This window comes from Pristiophorus japonicus, chromosome 7 (genome assembly GCF_044704955.1).
Source record: "Pristiophorus japonicus isolate sPriJap1 chromosome 7, sPriJap1.hap1, whole genome shotgun sequence".
NCBI classification, from domain to species: domain Eukaryota; kingdom Metazoa; phylum Chordata; class Chondrichthyes; family Pristiophoridae; genus Pristiophorus; species Pristiophorus japonicus.
Genome location: NC_091983.1, coordinates 133203302 through 133227826, shown reverse-complemented (window position 1 = coordinate 133227826; position 24525 = coordinate 133203302).

Genomic DNA, 24525 nt, shown 5'->3' with positions numbered 1-24525 from the left:
CTGCTTGTATTGTATAACCCATGTAAAAGACTTGTGCTAGCATGTGACGCGAGGTCGTACGGAGTCGGGTGTGTATTACAACAAGCTAACGTTGCGGGGAAGTTGCAACCTGTCTCCTATGCTTCCAGGAGCTTGTCTAAGGCCGAGAGGGCCTACAGCATGATTGAGAAAGAAGCATTAGCATGTGTGTTCGGGGTAAAGAAAATGCATCAGTACCTGTTTGGCCTCAAATTTGACCGATCAAGGGAATAAATACTAATGCCTCAGCCCGCATACAAAGGTGGGCACTCGCGCTATCAACGTATAACTATACCATCCGCCACAGGCCAGGCACCGAGAACTGTGCGAATGCTCTCAGTCGGCTACCATTGCCCACCACGGTGGTGGAAATGGCGCAGCCTGCAAACTTGTTGATGGTGGCGCAGTCCGCAGATTTGTTAATGGTCATGGAAGCATTTGAAAATGATAAATCACCAGTCACGGCCCGCCAGATTAGGACTTGGACCAGCCAAGATCTTTTGCTGTCCCTAGTAAAAAACTGTGTACTGCATTGGAGCTGGGCCAGCATCCCCGTTGAAATGCAAGAGCCAATCAAGCCGTTCAATGGCAAAAGGACGAGCTGTCCATTCAGGCAGACTGCCTGTTGTGAAGTAACCGCATAGTGCTATCCAAAAAGGGCAGGGAGACGTTCATCTCGGATCTCCACAGCACACACCTGGGTATAGTCATGATGAAAGCGATAGCCAGATCTCACGTGTGGTGGCCCGGTATCGACTCTGACTTAGAGTCCTGTGAATGGCAATGCAGCGTATGTGCTCAGTTGAGCAACGCACCCAGAGAAGCACCACTAAGTTTGTGGTCCTGGCCCTCCAGACCATGGTCGAGGATCCATGTCGACTATGTGGGCCCGTTTCTCGGTAAAATGTTCCTGGTGGTGGTGGATGCTTTTTCCAAATGGATTGAATGTGAAATAATGTCAGGAAGCACTGCCACTGCCACCATTGAAAGCCTGAGGGCCATGTTTGCCACCCACGGCCTGCCTGACATACTGGTCAGTGACAACGGGCCATGTTTCACCACTGCCGAATTTAAAGAATTCATGATCTGCAATGGGATCAAACATGTCACCTCAGCCCGTTTAAACCAGCCTCCAATGGGCAGGCAGAGCGGGCAGTACAAATCATCAAACAGAGCCTTAAACAAGTCACAGAAGGCTCACTCTAAACCGCCTGTCCCGAGTACTGCTCAGCTACCGCATGAGACCCCACTTGCTCACAGGGGTGCCCCCGGCTGAGCTACTCATGAAAAGGACACTTAAAACCAGAATCTCGCTGGTTCACCCCAACCTGCATGATCAGGTAGAGAGCAGGCGGCAGCAACAAAATGTAAATGATGGTCGCGTCACTGTGTCACGGGAAATTGATCTGAATGACCCTGTGTATGTGCTAAACTGTGGACATGGTCCCAAGTGGATTGCGGGCACGGTGATAGCTAAAGAAGGGAATAGGGTGTTTGTAGTCAAACTAGACAATGGACAAATTTGCAGAAAGTACCTGGACTAACTGAGGTTGCGGTTCACAGACTGCCCTGAACAACCCACAGCAGACACCACCTTTTTTCGAGCCAACAACACACACCCAAATGATCAACGACACCACGCCGGACCAGGAAATCGAACCCATCATGCCCAACAGCCCAGCAAGGCCAGGCTCACCCAGCAGCCATGCAGGGCTAACAACACGCCAGCCCAGCGAGGGCTCAGCCAACACACCAGAACAGACATTTGTACCGAGGCGGTCCACCAGGGAAAGAAAGGCTCCCGACCGCCTCACCTTGTAAATAGTTCTCAATTTGACTTTGTCGGGCGAGTGATGTTGTGTATCTGTAAAGCATGCACTCCCATGTTCCGCCACCAGGGCGCTCATCCCCTGATGTCCCAAGGGATCCCAGCATCCCTTCGGAGCACTGTATATAAGCCGGCCCCAAATGCCTGTTCCTCACTCTGGAGTGTCTTATTAAAGACTAAGGTCACTGTTACTTTAACCTCCTTGTGTGCAGCCTCATCTGTGTTAGGAACACAATAGAGGAGATCAGATCATGAGCAGTGAATACAGTATACTAAATTGAAAGAAATACAAGTAAATCGCAATTTCATCTGGAAGGAGTGTTTGTGGCCCTGGATGGTGAGAAGGGAGGAGGTAAAAGGGCAGGTGTGGCATCTCCTGCACTTGCACGGGAAGGTGCCCTGGAATGGGGACGGGGTGCTGGAGGTGATTGAAGAGTGGACCAGAGTGTCGGGATGGAATGGTCCCTTTGGAATGCTGAATGGGGAGATGTGGTGGCATCACACTGGAAGTGGCGGAAATGGTGGAGAATGATCCGTTAAATGTTAAGGCTGTTGGGGTGAAAGGGGAATACTATCATAGTTCTAGGAGGGAGGCGAAGGGGTGAGAGCAGAAGTGCGGGAAACGGGATGGACATGGTCAATGGCCCTGTCAACCATGGTGGAGAGGATTCCTCGGTTGAGGAAAAGGAAGACAAGTTGGCATCGCCACACTAATGTCTGTCTAATGTCTATAACTGTCCCACATTACAATATCAGGTGACCATCTATTAGTATCAGTGACCTGCGTGCTTTAAAGGTGGGGCCGGGAAAAGCACTCCTGCTTTTCCCGGCTCCACATTCAAGTGAGTATGTTATAAAATCTTACCTCAGAGCAAACCAAAATTGCACTGGAGTCCTCAAACAGGATTTAGGCCCCTTATTTAGTATATGCAAAGGGACCAATGCCTGTTTCAGGCACGCATTCTGAACACCGATTATTTTGCCTGTACCAATATGGCAGGTATCGCATTTCTGGCTCATGATGAGCGTGCACTTCCTGCCCGCCATATTGGAAGCTTAGTAGGCCATTGAACACCCACAAAATGGGCACTGCATGATCAAATTTCTAGGCCTGTGTAAATGGAATGAGCAAGTGAATGTAAGGTTTGATATTAATGGTATCAAAAGCGTTTTGGTGTCAGGCCCTGCTGAATTCTTTTCGAGCTCAGAAAAAAAGCCGCGGTCAGGATTTGGACTCTGCCATTTGTGCACCTGCAAAGTAGAATGACATCTTTAGAAAGCACCTTTTCCTAGCTGCCTGAAGTCTCTGTGGGTAAATGCATTACATGGTCTTGTACTGCACCATAAAAATGCCTCCCTGGTCTCTGGATTCTGCTGTGTGCTATCAGTCAGCACAACAGTCTTGGTACTGCAATTGGACTCAGCATCCTGGGACTAGGAATAGGCAATATTAGGCCAGGTGCACAGTTCTCAATGTTACCCAAAATTCACTGCTGTAAAGTGCAAGCATCAGATAAAGGCAAGATTTTTGTTACTTATGTCCCTTCACACACACACACACTACACACACATATATATATATATATATATATACACACACATGTAGTTTACCAGCGCCCCTTGTAGAAGCTCACACAAAAAGAATGGCCACTTGGATGAGGCACCGCAGGAATTCTGGCATCCATGGAACTTTCGCCTTAAAAGAGGAAGGGAAAGGGGCAAAATTGAAAAGAAATATGAGTAAAGATTAGCAGAGCAAGCGCTAATGGTGGCTATTGGAATTTCTAGTAGTGCAGAATCAGGATCATTTTATTCAGAGTCAGTCTGAATTCCACTAAGAACATTTACATGCAGCTGTTTGATTGAAATCAGTAGCTGACACAAACACAGTTTAAAATTATGAACCCAATTAAGGAAGGCTAATGTGATGTTATTTATTAGAGCTACACGGAGGGTCTGTCTTCTAGACATCTGCAAACCCAGTCACAACCCCTCCCCCCCACCACCCGCCAAACCACTGGAGGCTGTGATGTTGAGGCAACAAAAGATGGATGACACTGTTCCTTTTTTCACTTCAGTGCCTCTAAATAGACCTTTGTGTCTAGACCTTGCACTTGGCTTCAAGTCAGTATTTTGCAGGAATGAGATCTGCCACAGTGCTCTCTTGCTGTCCGAATATATTGCAGAAAGAGAAGAAAACACTGATATTGCACTCACACCTTTTCAAAATGAAACGATACAGGCTAAGCAGTTCTTCTCAAAGGCAGCTTACATTGGTTGAGCACTGTGCTTTATAATGACTGCTTGTACTAAACCTTCTAGGAGAATGATCGTTTTTGTGTTTTCATTTTCTCAATGTATGGCTCTGATCAGTCATTTCTAATGAAAATTGAATAATTCATTAAGCAAAGTGATCGAAGAAAATGTGTATTTGTTTTCATTCCACATCCTCCAAAAATTATACATTCTATTGAGTTATTACAACTATTTACAAAAACATAATTTGGTTCTCTTACCATGCACACCCCTTGTGACCACACGTTTTTATGTGCCCAATTCTATCACTGCTTCGATGTGACAGATCAGGGCCTGGGGTCTGAGATGTAGATGGCTGCTGCAAAATATTATGAGCTTCTTGGGATGGAGGTGGCCCTTCTCTCAGGGTCCCCAAGTCCCAGAATGAACATGAGACAGATTTTGTCATTGGCTCCTTGAAAGCTTGGTTGTACAAAGTTGAAGGTTTCTGCAGGGATCTGATGGAATGCTCCTCTGTTAGAAACATGGAAACATAGAAATTAGGAGCAGTAGTAGGCCATTCGGCCCTTCGAGCCTGCACAGCCATCCAATATGATCATGGCTGATCCTCTATCTCAATACCATATTCCCACTTTTTCCCCATACCCTTTGATGTCTTTTCTGTCTAGAAATCTATCTATTTCACTCTTAAATATATTCAGTGACTTAGTCTCCACAGCCTTCTGTGGTAGAGAACTCCACAGGTTCACCACCCTCTGAGTGAAAAAATTTCTCCTTATCTCAGTCCTAAATTTCATACCCCGTTTCCTGAGACTGTGACCCCTTGTTCTAGTCTTCCCAGCCAGGGGAAACATCCTCTCCCCATCCAGTTTATCCAACCCAGTCAGAATTTTATACGTTTCAATGAGATCCCCTCTCATTCTTCTAAACTCTAGTGAATACAGGCCTAGTCGACCCAATCTCTCCCCATATGACAGTCCTGCCATCCCAGGAATCAGTCTGGTGAACCTTCGCTGCACTCCCTCTATGGCAAGTATATCCTTTCTTGGGTAAGGAGAACAAAACTGTACACAATACTCCAGGTGCAGTCTCACCAAGGCCCTGTATAACTGTAGTAAGACATCCTTGCTCCTGTACTCAAATCCTCTCGCAATGAAGACCAACATACCATTTGCCTTCCTAACTGCTTGCTGCACCTGCATGTTTGCTTTCAATGACTGGTGTACAAGGACCTCCAGGTCCCTCTGTACATTGACACTTCCCAAACCATCACCATTTAAATAATACTTTTTCCTTATGTTTTTCCTAACAAAGTGGATAACTTCACATTTATCCACGTTATACTGTATCTGCCATGTGTTTGCCCACTCACTCAACCTATCTAAATCACCTTGCAGTGTCTTTGCATCCTCTTCACAACTCACAATTCCACCTAGTTTTGTGTCATCAGCAAACTTGAAAATATTACATTTGGTTCCCTCATCCAAATCACTTATATATATTGTGAATAGCTGGGGCCCAAGCACTGATCCATGTGGTACCCCACTAGTCACTGCCCACCACCCTGAAAAAGACCCGTTTATTCCTACACTCTGTTTCCTGTCAGTTAACCAATGTTCAATCCATGCTGCTGTGAGGGGCATGTGCACCAACTTCTCCACTGGTACGGGGAACAAGGTTCTGATTACTAATCACCAGTGGGAGAAGACCTCATGGAATTAGAAAGATTATTCAATTCCTGGGAGAGAGCCAACTGAATGCAATTTAGTCCCTCTGAGATGATTCCCTGTATACTTTGAAACCCAGTTGAAAATGGCCTTTGCAGATGGTTTCCAAAAACCTATAGTCCTTCATTAAGTACCTCCACATTGAGTTAATTAACTTGCCTGGATCTCTCATGAAGCAGAAGGTTTGAAAAGTTTTTGCAGCTGCCATTTTCTCCAGGCCAGCCTGCAACAAGTTGAACCCCTTTCAGATGTTGGTGCACAGCACGCAGTGAACTTCACCGCTATCCCAGCCACTTGACAAACATCTTGGCAGAGTCATAGAACACCTCCGAATGGGTCTATTGCTCTGCTAAAATCCTTCCCTTCAAAACAGGAACCCTGAGATCAACATCCTCTTGTTGTGCAGCCAGAGACTGACATGTCTTAGGCCTCTGCTCAACCACATCAGGCTCAATTGCACATCTGCCTCCTCTGCCTTCCTTGTGCTCTGTGTCTCAGCACGTGCCAATTCCCCATCGACACTACATGCATTCCCCTCGAGTGGGTGTATCTGAGCTGCTGAGTGTAAGAAGGTGAATGATGGGTGGGTGAGTGGTCTCCAGTATTGCCAGGGGTAGACGGCCCCGCTTCAGCAATGTTCTCTGTTGTGTCATGGATTGCGGTTTTGGGTGGAAAAACACAATACTTTCAATCTCCCTCCATCGCTGCACTTTAAGGCCATTACCACCACTATCTTTTGCTTACCAAGCCATTCCGCCAGACAGTCCCAAGGGACAGCAGTAACAGGCGCAGACAGGAGGGAAATAGGGCAGAAGGCCAGACCCCAAGCCACCTAATAGCATTTCTGTGCTGTGACGCACCACTTCATTTTCTCCATCATTTCTGTTGATTTTAGGCGGGAAACTACATTGCTTCCTCTTTGATATTTCTAGTGAAATCATAAACACACTGTAAAACATTAGCATCCTTTTAGAACCTGTGTATGATGCTGATCAAAATACCAGAGGAAATCTTTGTAGATGCACTTACGATATCTCTGCAAATAGCCGTGTGGAGATTCCTTACCCACGTAATCGAGCAGTCCTGACATGTGAGTACTGGTGCAGATTCTCAATTGGAATACAACACTTAATAGAAATCATTATTCACTGTTACAAGTAACATGAAAAAAAGTGCTGTAACATTTTGTTGTACTGAGCCAGAGAGACCAGGAAGATCACTGCTTTGATCCCTGGTCTGTGCCAAGTTAGCTGACCTCAGCTGGGGCAGCTAAGAAAGTGGACACTTGCCAAAGCTCAATACAAATGCTGTCAGTTTCACTCCCAGTTAACTTTGGGTCTACATTAATTTTCTGCAGGCAGTTTGGGCAGCAGCTGGTTTCATTTGCTTCATTGTAGTTGGCTCTTTTGCTGAAAGAATAAAAATACAAATACAATAGTTTGTAAAAGGCTCTTTATGTGAGCAGACAACAAACAACAGCACAGACAAGCTCTGGCAGGCTTTTTGTTTGTACATTTCCAAACCTAAGAAAACTTGTTTTGTTAGTTTTATCATGTATTCTTTTCAATATGTGGCTGGTGCTCGTTGGAAAGTGAACATCATATTCAGCAATTTAAAATAATTTACTACAATGGGGAATAACATAAATATTTGAATTACCACAACTTTATTAGAGCACGTTGCTCGAGCTGTCCTCATGGTTCAGAGGTTATGTCTCCATCTGCCACACAGGGAAGGAAGGTCTCGGATTTAGTTCCTGGTCTGCACTGAACCAGCTGATCATAGTCATGGCAGTGGTAATTGCAATTAATTTTAGTGTCCCTGGGTTAAGGAAGGGAATGTTGGCCAGGGTTCCCTGTGCTAATGGCTAAGGAGTGAACCATACTGGAAGGGCGCTTGCTTGTTAAGGACAGGATTTGGTTTGGCTATGTTATCCTCCACAGTTGGATACAGCGCTGGCAGTCACTGCCGAGGCTCACATGTGAAAAATGGCCACTTTGGCGAGCTTTCAGAGGCAAACCACTGGCTGTGGAACTGCACATCAGACAGTGTGTCAACATCTTAAAGGGAGAACATTGAAACAGAAAAAGGAGCACATTGCTTCTGCAATTTCCTATCCAGTCTTCAAAAGAATAAACCACAACACAGTGCTAATGGTACCATGCTCATAAAATGTGGTGACATAACTTGTGTCATTATGCCAAATTACACGATGAAAATAATAGAGAGCTCTTCTCCATCCCTGTGAACAATAAGGTTTTGTGATGATGTGAAAATGATATTCATAGTACATACACCACTGGTCAATTGATTTAAATACCATCTGTCATTTGATGGCTTCATTGTATACTATCATAAATCACAAAGAGCTTTTTACTTGGTCAAATGACATCTATTTTAATAAGAAAGTATGTCATACATTTTCCTTTCTAAAAACAAAGTGGCATATTTTGAAATTCAAAAAAGTAGCATTGTAGGTTCACCTCACTCTACACCTTTTTAAAACAAAAAGTCACAAGGAAACTATTTTGGAATGCTAACAACAGACTTGGTGAATAATTCAATTCAAATGAGATGGTAATTTTGTTGAAGTCACGAAGAATGCTTTTGCAGGCAGACTGCTCGACATTGTTATCTCAAGGGGTGTAGGGGAAGCACTGTGGTAGGTTGACATGATGTGAAAAATCACATCTTTCCAATCTCAACAATCATTGTAAGGAGTATTGTAGTATTTCTCTGGACTGCTACCAAGGAGATCTCTAGAAGGTTTCTCACAAAGAAATTGTAGAGTAATTAGTAACATTCAGCTTTGCCCTTTGTGACATCTCATTTATTTTGTTTATAGTATCAAATGAGAACTGATTGAACAACAACTTCCATTTATATAGAACCTTTAATGTAGAAAAATGTCGCAAGGCACTTCACAGACGCTGAGTCAAAGAAGGAGATATTTAGAGTGTTGACCAAAAGCTTGGTCAAAGAACTGAGTTTTAAGGAGGGTCTTCAAGAAAGAGAGGTTGTTGGAGAGACAGAGGGGCTTAGGGAGGGAATTACGGAGCATGGGGCTAAGATGACCGAAAGCATAGCTGCCAATAGTGGGGCAAAGGGAAGGGGGTGCACAAAGGACCAGAGTCAGAGGAACAGAGTATTGGTGAGAGGGGTAAAGGTAGGAGTGTGTAGGACTTGAAGCTGCAAAGATAAGGAGGGATAAGGCCATGAGGGACTTAAAAACGAAGATGATAATTTTACATTGGAGGCACTGGGAACCAATGTAGGTCAGCAAGATCAGAGATGCTGGGTGATTAGGACTTGATACAGGATAAGATATGAGTAGCGGGGTTTTGAATGAACTGAAGTTTACAGAGCATGGATGATGGGAGGCCGGCCAGGAGAGCATTGGAGCAGTCAAGTTTGGAGATGGCAAAGCTGTGGATGAAAATGTTAGCAGCAGATGGGCTGAGGGAAGGGCAGAAGCAGGCAGCGTAATATAGGTGGAAGTAGGGGTCATTGTGATGGAGAGGATGTGCAGTCGGAAACTCAGATCAGAATTGAACAGTATGTTGAGGTTAAAACAACCTGAGAGAATGGCCGGAGAGAGGTATGGAATCGATGGCAAGAGTACCGAGTTTTTGGTGGAGGCTAAAGATGATGACTTTGCTCTTCCTAATGTTTAACTGGAGGAAATTGCAGCTCATCCAAGACTGAATGTCAGACTATCAGTCTAATATCACTGAGGTAATGGAGGGGTCAAAAGATGTGATACCGAGTTAGAGCTGATTGTCACCAGTGTACATGTGGAAGCTTACCCCATGTGTTTAGATGATGTTGCTAAGGGGCAGCATGTCAGTGAGAAATAGGAGGGGGACAATGATAGATCCTTGGGGGACTCCGGAGATAAGAGAACGGATTTTGGCTTAATGGGGAAGGGGGGAGTAGCAGAGACAACTGAATGGATGGATGGTGTCAATCTTAGTGATAAAGAAGTTAATGAGCTACTTGCACCCGATGGAGGTGAGGATGGAGGGGTAGTTGAGAGTGGTTTATGTTGGTTAATATGGAGAAAAGAGGCCGGGTTTATCTTTGATCTACAGTATAATCCTGGAGTAATCGATAATTTTGGCCCAATAGTGCTTGATGTGGTCCAGTCAGATCTGGTGATGGATGGCTAAACCAGTTGTACACCAGAAATTCTTAAGTCTGCACTGTTTGGACTTGTGGGGGTGAAGATTGGGACCATACTGTGGGAATGACCAGCTCTAAACTGAGGTGGCAGCAAAAAATGAAGTCAGGATTTCTAATGTTGGCTTGACTCCTAACCACCTACCTCAAGTCTTTCAGCTCTTCCCTGAATTGCAATTAAAATAGTTTTTAGAGCACAATTCTTCTTATCTATTTCTTTGCTTTTCAAAAATTCATTCATGAGATATGGGCATCACTTGCAAGGCCAGCATTTATTGCCCATCCCTAATTGCCCTCGAGAAGGTGGTGGTGAGCCGTCTTCTTGGCCCGCCGCAGTCCGTGAGATGAATGTACTCCCACAGTGCTTTTAGCGAGGGAGTACTTATTTTTAATTGAAAAATCTAATTGAAGGGCCAAGGCCCACAGTGCAGAATGTCACCAACATTAAAAGGAATAAAATAGAAAACAAGACCAATCAGAAAGTAGTGATTTGGTAATGCAAGTTTTAATTTTTAAAGCCTGAAGCTTGTAGGAAAGTTGAGGAAGGTAACAAACTTTACTAATGTTAAGATATTGGTGAAGACATTAAAGTAGGAGATTAATGTTGTTATAAGGAGGAATCTGTATATGGAGTGAAGAGTGACCAACAGCAGAAAATTCAAAGGAGCATTAACCTTGGTAATGTGAATAAAATAGAAAAAGACAAGAAAAGTAATGACAGAGAAAAGAGAGATTGAGATGAGCAAGAGCAAGATTGTGGGCTAGAAAGTGAGCCTTGTTATATCCATTTTACATACGTCAGGGACCAACATTCTTGAAGACATCTGACCTGATGTTGGGTTGATCCATTTCTCAGGCATCCAAGGATAGGTGTGGGGTGGGTGTGGGGTGGGATGGGGAGTGGGGTGGACATTGAGACCAAGAATGTTCATTGATGAAAAAAAATTCAGTAGGGCTATTTGAAGATAGGGAGCCGAAATTGGTGAAGGACAAGGGCCGCCCAAGTGCCGGCCAAAGGACCGCCGATGGCCGGTGAGATACCTGACGGTATTCTGGGTGGGGTTTTCAGCAAAAAGGTCCTTGAAAGGGCGGCTGGCGGCAAAAGAGGGACTTACACCGTTAATCTGGGCGGCAGCTGGCAGGAGCTCTCATTCTCGGTGGCAAAGGTGCTTGTCATCCAAGTGCCGCTGAGGATGGAGTTGGGCCCACGGAGGATCGAAAAGCTGCAAATAAAAAGCATAAAAAAACATCGGAAGACCTTCGGGGGCCCCATCAAGGTAAGTCGCTGTAAAGAAAATTTTAAAAACTTGTTAACTAACCTTTTTTTCCAGCTCTCCATACCTATCATCGGGGACAGACCAGCCTCCTCGCTGCGGTCCACCCCCGTCCTGGTGTCGACTCCCGCCGATTCCCGCCTGCACCAATCTGGTATCTCGGCGGGCAGGAGGTCAATTGCGCCACTTGTCGTTTCCCGGCGGTTCTCCTTTCCTGCCCGCTCCAGCACAAATCGAAACTGGCACTGGGCGCAACTCGAGGAGGAATGTCAGCGGCAGTGGGCGGTAAGACCATCAATTTTGGTCCCAAGATGTGGTTGCTGTTGGTTCCGCCCATGAGAGACATGAACAAAATATATATTTGAAGGATTCAAAGAATCAAAACGTTCAATATCCCATTTAAGTGCAGGAGAAAATCAAGATTTGGGATTCCTTTGATGCACTGTGAGAAAAGGGGAAGGAAATAATAAAAATAAAATGGGATCCTTGGTAAAGGAGTCTTCTATTTAATGGTTTAAATTTGGGTACATTAAAAATATATTTTTTAAAGCTTTGTAAAAAAAAACTATGCATGTAAAGACATTCCATATGCATGCACAACACATTAAAACAGGCTTTTTTTCCCAGGGATTTTCCACAAATACTGTTGCTTCAAAGTCAGAAGGGAACTGAAAATAACAGGGCTTGATGCATCAATCCCTTTACTGAAAACCCTCTAACCTATTCATATCTCTGGGTGTAGAGCAAAATGTATCACAAGGCCAACCTGTAATACAACTGCATTTAAAAAAAAATCTATATTTTACAAAAGTGTCTGATATCTGCAATGAAATTCAAGGCTGTAACCCAATTTTAGGTTTGAGATGTATGTTTATGATTTAGTTCAGTTTGACTCCTAGATTATATTACAGTACTGTAAGGTTCTCCTCGCCAGCCATTGTTGTATACATGACTGGCTGGATCGTGCTACACGAGAAGCTTAATAGTTGGACTAATGTAATATAATATTTTATCTCATTTTTCTCCTTTTGGATACCACTTGGCACCTCCCTCTACTGTGAGGGTGCTATATCCTTTTGTCTATGAATCTCCACAATCTCTGGCAAGGCCAATCCATAGCCTGGCAGGAAGTGGTATTCAATGTCTGCATGGCACTGTATTGGTTTGGCTGAAAAGCAACAGTATTCACTCAACCAAAACAAGTGTGTTGAAGTGACAGACAGCCTGGGGAGTTACAATCCTCTGACTGGGAGCCAAGCACTGTGCTACTTGAGCCAGACCACACCTAAGCAATCCCAAACTAGTTTTTCACACTAAAACTCACATTTGCTTCGAAGTATTTTGCTGTGAAGTGTTTACTGTTTTGATTGTTCTAACAAATGTATTTTTAAAAACATATAGCAAATCGAATTTTGAAACCTGACAGTGTGTGGACAGGCGGACAACTGTTCATATAGAAAGAAAAACATTCATATAGCTGTGCAAATCAATGATCAATAGCTTTGTATACTTATGCATATTTTTAAATAGTCTATATAGATTAACTCCCCAGTTAAAAAAATTAATCTAGCAGAAATGCACGTTAGCATTTTTTGTTATTGTTAAAAATCTGTTTCCATTATTTTAGCACCTAGGTGCTTATATGTGCAATGTGCCGGCGCTAAATCTCTCCAACCTCACCCATGTCACTTTTCCATTCCGTATGCGTCTCCTCCCATGGGTTTCCTATAAGCAGTTATCTCTATTGCCTTCAAAATGTGCACTACCTTGCTAGCAATGTGCTCCCATTCATCTCCATGCTTCCAGTCAAATAGTGGATGCATTGGTGGTAATTTTCCAACATTCTATAGACCCTGGATCAGTTCCTATGGATTGGAGGGAAGCTAATGTAACCCCACTTTTTAACAAAGGAGGGAGAGAGAAAACAGGGAATCATAGACCGGTTAACCTAACATCGGTAATGGGGAAAATGTTGGAATCAGTTATTAAAGATGTAATAGCAGCGCATTTGGAAAGCAGTGACAGGATTGGTCCAAGTCAGCATGGATTTATGAAAGGGAAATCATGCTTGACAAATCTTCTAGAATTTTTTGAGGATGGAACAGTAGAGTGGACAAAGGAGAACCAGTAAATATAATGTATTTGGACGTTCAAAAGGCTTTTGACAAGGTCCCACACAAGAGATTATTGTGCAAAATTAAAGCACATGATATTGGGGGTACTGTATTGACATGCATAGAGAACTGGTTGGCAGACGGAAAACAAAGAGTAGGAATAAACAGGTCCTTTTCCGAATGACAGGCAGTGATCAGTGAGGTGCTGCAAGGTTCAGTGCTGGGACCCCAGCTATTTACAATATACATTAATGATTTAGACAAAGGAATTGAATGTAATATCTCCAAGTTTGCAGATGACACTAAGCTGGGTGGCAGTGTGAGCTGTGAGGAGGATGCTAAGAGGCTGCAGAGTGACTTAGACAGGTTAGCTGAGTGGGCAAATGCATGGCAGACGCAGTATAATGTAGATAAATGTGAGGTTATCCACTTTGGTGGCAAAAACAGGATCTGAATGGTGACAGATTAGGAAAAGGGGAGGTGCAATGAGACCTGGGTGTCATGGTACATCAGTCATTGAAAGTTGGCATGCAGATACAGCAGGTGGTGAAGAAGGCAAATGGCAAGAGGATTTGAGTATAGGAGCAGGGAGGTCTTTCTGCAGTTGTATAGGGCCTTGGTGAGGTCACACCTTGAATATTGTGTACAGTTTTGGTCTCCTAATCTGAGGAAGGACATTCTTGCTATTGAGGGAGGCAGCAAAGGTTCACCAAACTAATTTCCGGGATGGCAGGACTGACATATGAAGAAAGATTGGATCGGCTAGGCTTATATTCACTGGAATTTAAAAGAATGAGAGGGGATCTCATAGAAACATATAAAATTCTGATGGGATTGGACAGGTTAGATGCAGGAAGAATGTTCCCGATGTTGGGGAAGTCCAGAACCAGAGGTCACAGTTTAAGGATAAAGGGTAAGCCATATAGGACCGAGATGAGGAGAAACTTCTTTACTCAAAGAATTATGAACTTGTGGAATTCTCTACCACAGAAAGTTGTTGATGCCAGTTCGTTAGATATATTCAAAAGGGAGTTAGATGTGACCCTTACGGCTAAAGGGATCAAGGGTTATGGAGAGAAAGGCAGGAGTGGGGTACTGAAGTTGCATGATTAGCCATGATCATATTGAATGGTAATGCAGGCTCAAAGGGCCGAATGGCCTACTTCTGCACCTATTTTCTATGTTTCTATGTTTCCCAGCTTTCCCACTCTGGTCTTCCATATACCACAACATTGTCATTTCCGTTGACTTATTCAACAGCTGCTTTATTTCCTTTTTAACACCCTTTACTCAGGTCCGTCATCTTTGTGATCTATTTTATTGCCCCTGATAAAATCTCCACTTTCATGATCTTAAATTCAAGGGCTGCTGCTTGAGCATGCATGGCCCTTAACCGGCCTGATCATCCAATGGAAAGTCTGGCATGACCTCCTCTCTCTGACAAAAATACTCATCTACTCCAGATCATCTTGGAGGACAAGTACAATGCCAAACTCTTCTTCTATCCCACAAAGTGCCTCATTTGACCTTTCCCACCCACCCCTTTTATTCATATCTCTTATGCCAAGTATGAGGAGCATTCCCTGGTCCCAAGCTCCTTTGTGCATGTCCTTCTACAGTCCTGACCTCGAATATCCTGAAACTTCTTTTTTAACTTTGTCCCAGACCTTATCAGACTCATGAGAGCCAATACCATCACATCCCCTCCAAATTTGACTATCTTTTCTTGGTGCAATGCTTGCATACATCATTAGCTGCCCAATGATCTTTGTCATTGTTTCCCCCACCTTCAACATTTTTATTTTCACCCCTCCTTACAAAGCCCATCTTCAATCTCTCTCTCCTTTCCAGCCCCTGCCGTATTTCTAATCTACATTTCCCTTCCCCCCTAAGGTCCTTCCATATATCATTGTCACTTACCTCTCCCAACACCATATTCAAATCCTTTGTTTATTTGTTCCTGTGATGAGGACATCACTGGCAAAGCCAGCATTTAATAATGCCTGTCCATAAATACCCTTGGGAAGGTGGTGGTGAGCCACCTTCTTGAATCGCTGCAGTCTTCGTGGTGAAGGTATTCCCACAGTACAGTTAGGGAAGGTGTTCCAGGATTTTGACCCGGCGATGATGAAAGAATGGTGATATATTTCCAGGTCAAGATGGTATGTAACTTGAAGGAAAACATGCAGGTGATGTGTGCCCATGTGCATGCTGCCCTTGTCCTTCTAGGTAGACGAGGTCGTGGGTTAAGGTGGTGCTGCTGAAGAATTCTTGGCGAGTGCATCGTGTAGACAATGCAGCCATGGTACGTCGGTGCTGGAGGGAGTGAATGTTTAAGGTGGTGGATGGGGTACCAATCAAGCGGGCTGCTTTGTCCTGGATGGTGCTGAGCTTCTTGAGTGTTGTTGGAGCTCCACTCATCCAGGCAAGTGGAGAATATTCCATCACACTCCTAACTTGTGCCCTCTGGAGAGGGAGGGTGAACAGCCAGTTGTCTTGGTACATGTAGGTACCAACGATATAGGTAAGAATCTGGATTACTACAAGTGCCACGTGCTAATCAGAGTAGAGGGAGCAGGATAGTTAGAATAAATACGTGGCTTGAGCAGTGGTGCAAGAGGGAGGGATTCAAATTCCTGGGACATTGGAACCAGTTCTGGGCGAAGTGGGACCTGTACAAAAGGGACGGTCTGCACTTGGGCAGGACTGGAACTGATGTCCCAGGGGTAACATTTGCTAATGCAGTTCGGGAGTGTTTAAACTAATATGGCAGGGAGATGGGAACCTATGCAGCGAGACAGGGCAAAGTAATATGGAGTCAGAAACAGATGGTAGAAAGGTAAAAAGCAATAGTGGAAGGCCGAGTAAACAAAGGCAAGAAACAAAAAGGGCCACACTACATCATGATTATAAAAGGACAAAGGGTGTTAAAAAAACAAGCCTGAAGGCTTTGTGTCTTAATGCAAGGAGTATCCGTAATAAGGTGGATGAATTAACTGTACAAATAGATGTTAACAGATATGATGTGATTGGGATTACAGAGACGTGGCTCCAGGATGATCAGAGGTGGGAACTCAACATCCAGGGGTATTCAACATTCAGGAAGGAGAGAATAAAAGGAAAAGGAGGTAGGGTAGCATTGCTGGTTAAAGATGAGATTAATGCAATAGTTAGGAAGGACATTAGCTTGGATGATGTGGAATCTATATGGGTAGAGCTGCAGAACACCAAAGGGCAAAAAACGTTAGTGGGAGTTGTGTACAGACCTCCAAACAGTAGTAGTGATGTTGGGGAGGGCATCAAACAGGAAATTAGGGGTGCATGCAATAAAGGTGCAGCAGTTATCATAGGTGACTTTAATATGCATATAGATTGGGCTAACCAAACTGGAAGCAATACGGTGGAGGAGGATTTCCTGGAGTGCATAAGGGATGGTTTACTCGACCAATATGTCGAGGAACCAACTAGAGGGGAGGCCATCTTAGACTGGGTGTTGTGTAATGAGAGAGGATTAATTAGCAATCTCATTGTGCGAGGCCCCTTGGGGAAGAGTGACCATAATATGGTGGAATTCTACATTAGGATGGAGAATGAAACAGTTAATTCAGAGACCATGGTCCAGAACTTAAAGAAGAGTAACTTTGAAGGTATGAGGCGTGAATTGGCTAGGATAGATTGGCAAATGATACTTAAGGGGTTGACAGTGGATGGGCAATGGCAGACATTTAGAGACCGCATGGATGAACTACAACAATTGTACATCCCTGTCTGGTGTAAAAATAAAAAAGGGAAGGTGGCTCAACCGTGGCTATCAAGGCAAATCAGGGATAGTATTAAAGCCAAGGAAGTGGCATACAAATTGGCCAGAAATAGCAGCAAACCCGTGGACTGGGAGAAATTTAGAACTCAGCAGAGGAGGACAAAGGGTTTGAATAGGGCAGGGAAAATAGAGTACGAGAGGAAGCTTGCAGGGAACATTAAAACGGACTGCAAAAGCTTCTATAGATATGTAAAGAGAAAAAGGTTAATAAAGACAAACGTAGGTCCACTGCAGTCAGAATTAGGGGCAGTCATAACGGGGAACAAAGAAATGGCAGACCAATTGAACAAGTACTTTGGTTCGGTATTCACTAAAGAGGACACAAACAACTTTCCGGATATAAAAGGGGTCAGAGGGTCAAGTAAGAAGGAGGAACTGAGGGGAAATCCTTATTAGTCAGGAAATTGTGTTGGGGAAATTGATGGGATTGAAGGCCAATAAATCCCAAGGACCTGATGGACTGCATCCCAGAGTACTTAAGGAGGTGGCCTTGGATATAGCGGATGCATTGACAGTCATTTTCCAACATTCCATATACTCTGAATCAGTTCCTATGGAGTGGAGGGTAGCCAATGTAAACCCACTTTTAAAAAAGGAGGGAGAGATAAAACAGGGAATTATTGACCGGTCAGCCTGACATCGGTAGTGGGTAAAATGATGGAATCAATTATTAAGGATGTCATTGCAGCGCATTTGGAAAGAAGTGACATGATAGGTCCAAGTCAGCATGGATTTGTGAAAGGGAAATCATGCTTGACAAATCTTCTTGAATTTTTTGAGGATATTTCCAATAGAGTGGACAAGGGAGAACCAGTTGATGTGGTGTATTTGGACTTTCAGAAGGCTTTTGACAAAGTCCCACACAAGAGATTAGTGTGCAAAGTTAAAGCACATGGGATTGGGGGTAGTGTGCTGACGTGGATTGAGAACTGTTTGGCAGACAGGAAGCAAAGAGTAGGAGTAAATTGGTACTTTTCAGAATGGCAGGCAGTGACTAGTGGGGTACCGCAAGGTTCTGTGCTGGTGCCCCAGCTGTTTACATTGTACATTAATGATTTAGACGAGGGGATTAAATGTAGTATCTCCAAATTTGCAGATGACACTAAGTTGGGTGGCAGTGTGAGCTGCGAGGAGGATGCTATGAGGCTGCAGAGTGACTTGGATAGGTTAGGTGAGTGGGCAAATGCATGGCAGATGAAGTATAATGTGGATAAATGTGAGGTTATCCACTTTGGTGGTAAAAACAGAGAGACAGACTATTATCTGAATGGTGACAGATTAGGAAAAGGGGAGGTGCAACGAGATCTGGGTGTCATGGTACATCAATCATTGAAGGTTGGCATGCAGGTACAGCAGGTGTTTAAGAAATCAAATGGCATGTTGGCCTTCATAGCGAGGGGATTTGAGTACAGGGGCAGGGAAGTGTTGCTACAGTTGTACAGGGCCTTGGTGAGGCCACACCTGGAGTATTGTGTACAGTTTTGGTCTCCTAACTTGAGGAAAGACATTCTTGCTATTGAGGGAGTGCAGCGAAGGTTCACCAGACTGATTCCCGGGATGGCGGTACTGATATATCAAGAAAGATTGGATCAACTGGGCTTGTATTCACTGGAGTTCAGAAGAATGAGAGGGGATCTCATAGAAACTTTTAAAATTCTGACAGGTTTAGACAGGTTAGATGCAGAAAAATGTTCCCAATGTTGGGGAAGTCCAGAACCAGGGGTCACAGTCTAAGGATAAGGGGTAAGCCATTTAGGACTGAGATGAGGAGAAACTTCTTCACCCAGAGAGTGGTGAACCTGTGCAATTCTCTACCACAGAAGGTTGTTGAGGCCAATTCACTAAATATATTCAAAATGGAGTTAGATGTAGTCCTTACTTCTAGGGGGATCAAGGGGTATGGCGAGAAAGCAGGAATGGGGTACTGAAGTTGCATGTTCAGCCATGAACTCATTGAATGTGGTGCAGATTCGAAGGGCCGAATGGCCTATACCTGCACCTATTTTCTATGTTTCTATGTGACACTCGCCACAGAACACCCAGCCTTTGACCTACCCTTATCGCCACAGCATTATCTTTAATCCATTTTGCCCACAGCACGAAGACTATCTGGTCAAGGCCAACAATGATATTCTGCGAGATTGTGGTTAGCTTCCATATGTTTGCTGATGATTCCCAGCCGTATCTCTTTTCACCATTCTTGAATTCATGACTGTTGCTGTCCGACTGCCTGTCCAAAATTAAGTTGTGGATGAGCCAGGACTTTCTGTAGCTGGACATTGGCAAGACCACAGCTGTTCTGTTCACTTCTCACCACTAATTCTTTGCCTTAGCTCTGGATTACAGATGCTTCCACAGATGCTTACCCAGGCTGAACTTGAAATGTACATCCTCAGTGTCCTGCTGAATCTGAAGCTGCGGTACAGAACCCTCACCCAGTCCATTACTACGCTGAGTTATTTCCATAATATCACTTGTCTTTGACCCGACCTCACCCTGTGCTACTAAAATCTACAACCATGCTTTTGTCACCTCCAGACTCAACTTCTCTAACATTTGTCTCACTGATCTAGAAAGCTCCATCATATCAAATGGCAACTCATTCAAAACACCACCTCCTGCACTCTATCTTGTACTGAATCTGATTCACCTATCATCACTATCCTCACTGCCCAAATACTAGCTCCCTGTTGTCCAGTGCATTGATTTTTAAATACTTGTCCTCATTTAGAAAACTCTCCATGAACTAGCTCCACCTTACCTCTACACATTTGTCTAGACCTAAATCTCAAATCGCATCCTCCACTCTTTCTACAATAACAACAACTTCCATTTATATAGTGCCTTTAACGTATTAAAAGACCCTAAGTGCTTCACTGGAGCATTATCAAACAAAATTTGACATGTAAGGAGATATTAGGAAAGATAACCAAAGGCTTAGTCAAAGATGTAAGGGGAGAAATTGGCCTCCTTTGCGCCTCTGTTAGCACCCCATTATCGTCCCCCGGAGACGCTAACTGCTTACCGACCATGTGTGGTGAGATTACTGACACCCGTGAACTTCCATGGCGGGTTAGCGCTGACACTAAAACTTACTGCCTTGATTGTGGAGATCGTGACAGCATCCAGTGCGCAACATCCCGTTATCGCCCAAGTCATGAAATTAGTTTCTGCCCTCTGCAGCAGCGCCGGGCTTCAACAGGTAGGCCAAAATGTAATAATGTCCTCAGTGCTGTGTTTTAATTTTTTTCCAGGACGCGATTGATCAGCCCTGCACTTTTAGACTGCTGGAGCTGCTTTACATGGATCGCAGGTGTGATCGCCGACCATTTCCAGCCTTAGCCTCCAATGACCTCAGCCCTTCCCTTTAAGGGAGGGAAGGAGCCTGTGAATCCGGCAGCGTTGCACAGGACAATGTACAGTGACTGCCGCTATCGCCCTTCTAGCTCCCTTTATCTCTCCAAGGGAAGTGGTAGCACTTGATTTAGCGCTCCACTTCCCTCCTGGAGTGCTAAACCGAAGTTCGCGTCAGATTCAATTGTGTAGCGCTCGGCGATATTTATGCGCTCGAGCAAATGTTATCACCCTGACGAAGCGCTCCACAATCTCTAGTCCATAGGTTTTATGGAGCGTCTTAAAGATGGAGAGAGGTAGAGAGGCGGAGAGGTTTAGGGAGATTTAGTCAACACTATTGTGAGTTACCCTATGCTCTGCTGTCACCATCACTAGTTGGGCCTTCAGTCATCACAACCTTGCACTCCACAAAGACTCCACTTTATCATATTTCTTCCCACTCTCAAATCTACCCCTTCATGTTCCAACTTCCTCTTCAGTCACTTCCACTGGCCCTATATTTCATTAGAAGAATGAGAGGTGATTTAATTGAAACATATAAAATTCTTAGAGGGCTTAACAGGGTAGATACTGAGAGGCTGTTTCTGCTAGTTGGAGATTCTTCTTCTCTTAAGCTGTCCCTTGGCGTCAAGGATGACTTGCTTCTACACTAAAAATGAGTTCTCAGGTGACTGATGAGTCCAATGCAGGACCTACAGTCACTGTCACAGGTGGGGTAGACAGTGAGTTGAAGGGATGGGTGGGTGGTGTACTTGGGTTGCTGCGCAGTCCTCCTGCTGTTTACGCTTGGCTTCAGCTTGCTCCCAGCAAAGAAACTCGAGATATTCGACGCCTTCCCGGATGCTTTTCCTCCACTTTGAGTTGTCTTGAGCCAGGGATTCCCAGGTGTTAGTGGGGATGTTGCACTTTTTCAAGGAGGTTTTGAGGGTGTCCTTGAAGTGTTTCCTCTGCCCACCTTGGGCTTGCTTACTGTGTCGGAACTCCGAGTAGAGCGCTTGTTTTGGGAGTCTCATATCGGGCATGTGGACGTTGCGGCTCATCCAATGGAGATGATCGAGCATGGTCAGTGCTTTGATGCTGAGCGAGAACACTGATGTTGATGCGCCTAGCCTGCCAATGGATTTGCAGGATCTTGCGGAGATGGCATTGATGGTACTTCTCCAGTGCTTTGAAGTGTCTGCTGTACAAATTCTATGTATCTGAAGCATATAGGAGGGCGGGAATCACTACTGCCCTGCAGACCATGAACTTGGTGCCGGGTTTGAGGTCTTGGTCTTCAAATACTCTCTTCCTCAGGTGACCAAAGGCTGTACTGGCATGCTGAAGGCGATGTTGGACTTCATCATCGATGTCTGCCCTTGTTGAATTAGACTCCTGAGGTATGGAAAATGGTCCACGTTGTCCAAGGCCTCATTGTGGATTTTGATAATTGGGGGACAATGCTGTGTGCCAGGAGCAGGTTAATAGAGTACCTTTGTCTTACAGATGTTTAGTATAAGGCCCATGCTCTCGTACGCTTCGGTGAAGGTGTTGATGATGGCTTGGAGTTCGGCCTCCAAGTGTGCGCAGACACAAGTGTCGTCTGCGTACTGTAATTCAATGACAGTACACAGATTCTCGAGCAGTAACCTTTTTTGGTTGAAGGATCCCTTTTCAAATGGTTTATTCAAAAACCATTCTAAATTATAATACTACTGAGGACTTATACAAACTTTGGAACACATATATAGGATTTGTTTTTCACAAACCTGTAAACTGTATTTTCATTTGTGTACCATGCTTTAGTCACTCTGTACTTGTGTTGTATAATTGCAACGTGGTGGCTAAGACACATTCTGTGTTCAGCTACATTTATACAGCTCTTCGGCAGGGCCAGAAAACACATATCTATACTCAGTAAACAATGCACTCATTACTGTTAAAGTATCCCTTTACTAAACAAGTCTTTCTGAGTTGATACACACATGCTTAGAAATGTGCACACTGTTATTAGTGTTGATTGTAATTCAATGACAGTACGCAGATTCTAGAGCAGTAATTCCCAAACTTTTTTGCTTGAAGGACCCCTTTTCAAATGGTTTATTTGAAAACCATTCTAAATTATAATACTACTGAGGACTTATACAAATTTTAGAACACATATATAGGATTTGTTTTTCGCAAACCTTAAAACTGTATTTTCATTTGTGTACCATGGTTTAGTCACTCTGTACTTGCATTCTTATGTAATTATGTACATGTAATGTGCACATATTTAATTCACACAATGTAAGGAAAATATCCCGTATTATATTATACCCATACATCCAGTGAAGCCTTCATTATCTGCTCTTAACTGCAAATTGTCAGAATGTTGAGTCTCCATATTGCAGTCTTACACATATGGTACATCAATCCCCTATGCAGGAAAATAAAGTCCAGTACAATACAAATTAGGAATGTTGATATCTTGTATAAGGTTTTGTCCCAGGAAAATGTTGGCAGTCAATCATGAAAGTAGATACTGAAATGCAGATAATCGAGGTTCCACTCTATACTCGTATTATATAAAATGCACAATCACATTAAGTTCAAAACAGTTTACTTTAAAACATGTGATCATAGAAACATAGAAAATAGGTTCAGGAGTAGACCATTCGGCCCTTCGAGCCTGCACCACCATTCAATAAGATCATGGCTGATCATTCCCTCAGTACCCCTTTCCTGCTTTCTTTCCATACCCCTTGATCCCTTTAGCCGTAAGGGCCATATCTAACTCCCTCTTGAATATATCCAATGAACTGGCATCAACAACTCTCTGCAGCAGGAAATTCCATAGGTTAACAACTCTCTGAGTGAAGAAGTTTCTCCTCATCTCAGTCCTAAATGGCCTGCCCCTTATCCGAAGACTATGTCCCCTGGTTCTGGACTTCCCCAACATCGGGAACATTCTTGCTGTATCTAACCTGTCCAGTCCTGTCAGAATCTTATATGTTTCTATGAGATTCCCGCTCATCCTTCTAAACGCCAGTGTATAAAGGCCCAGTTAATCCAGTCTCTCCTCATATGTCAGTCCAGCCATCCCTGGAGTCAGTCTGGTGAGTCTTCGCTGCACTCCCTCAATAGCAAGAACGTCCTTCCTCAGATTAGGAGACCAATACTGAACACAATATTCCAGGTGGGGCCTCGCCAAGGCCCTGTACAACTGCAGTAAGACTTCCCTGCTCCTATACTCAAATTTCCTTGCTATGAAGGCCAACATACCATTTGCCTTCTTCATCGCCTGAAGTACCTGCATGCCAACTTTCAATGACTGATGCACCATGACACCCAGGTCTCACTGCACCTCCCCTTTTCCTAATCTGCCGCCATTCAGATAATATTCTGCCTTCGTGTTTTTGCCCCCAAAGTGGATAACCTCACATTTATCCACATTATACTGCATCTGCCATGTATTTGCCCACTCACCTAACCTGTCCAAGTCACCCTGCAGCCTCTTAGTGTCCTCCTCACAGCTTACACCACCACCCAGTTTAGTGTCATCTGCAAACTTGGAGATATTGCGCTCAATTTCATCATCTAAATCATTAATATATATTGTAAAGAGCTGGGTTCCCAGCACTGAGCCCTGCGGCACATCACTAGTCACTGCCTGCCATTCTGAAAAGGACCCGTTTATCCCAACTCTCTGCTTCCTGTCTGCCAACCAGTTCTCTATCCACGTCAGTACATTACCCCAAATACCATGTGCTTTGATTTTGCACACCAATTTCTTGTGTGGGACCTTGTCAAAAGCCTTTTGAAAATCCAAATGCACCACATCCACTGCTTCCCCCTTGTCCACTCTACTAGTTACATCCTCAAAAAATTACAGAAGATTTGTCAAGCATGATTTCCCTTTCATAAATCCATGCTGACTTGGACCAATCCTATCACTGCTTCCCAAATGCGCTGCTATTTCATCCTTAATGATTGA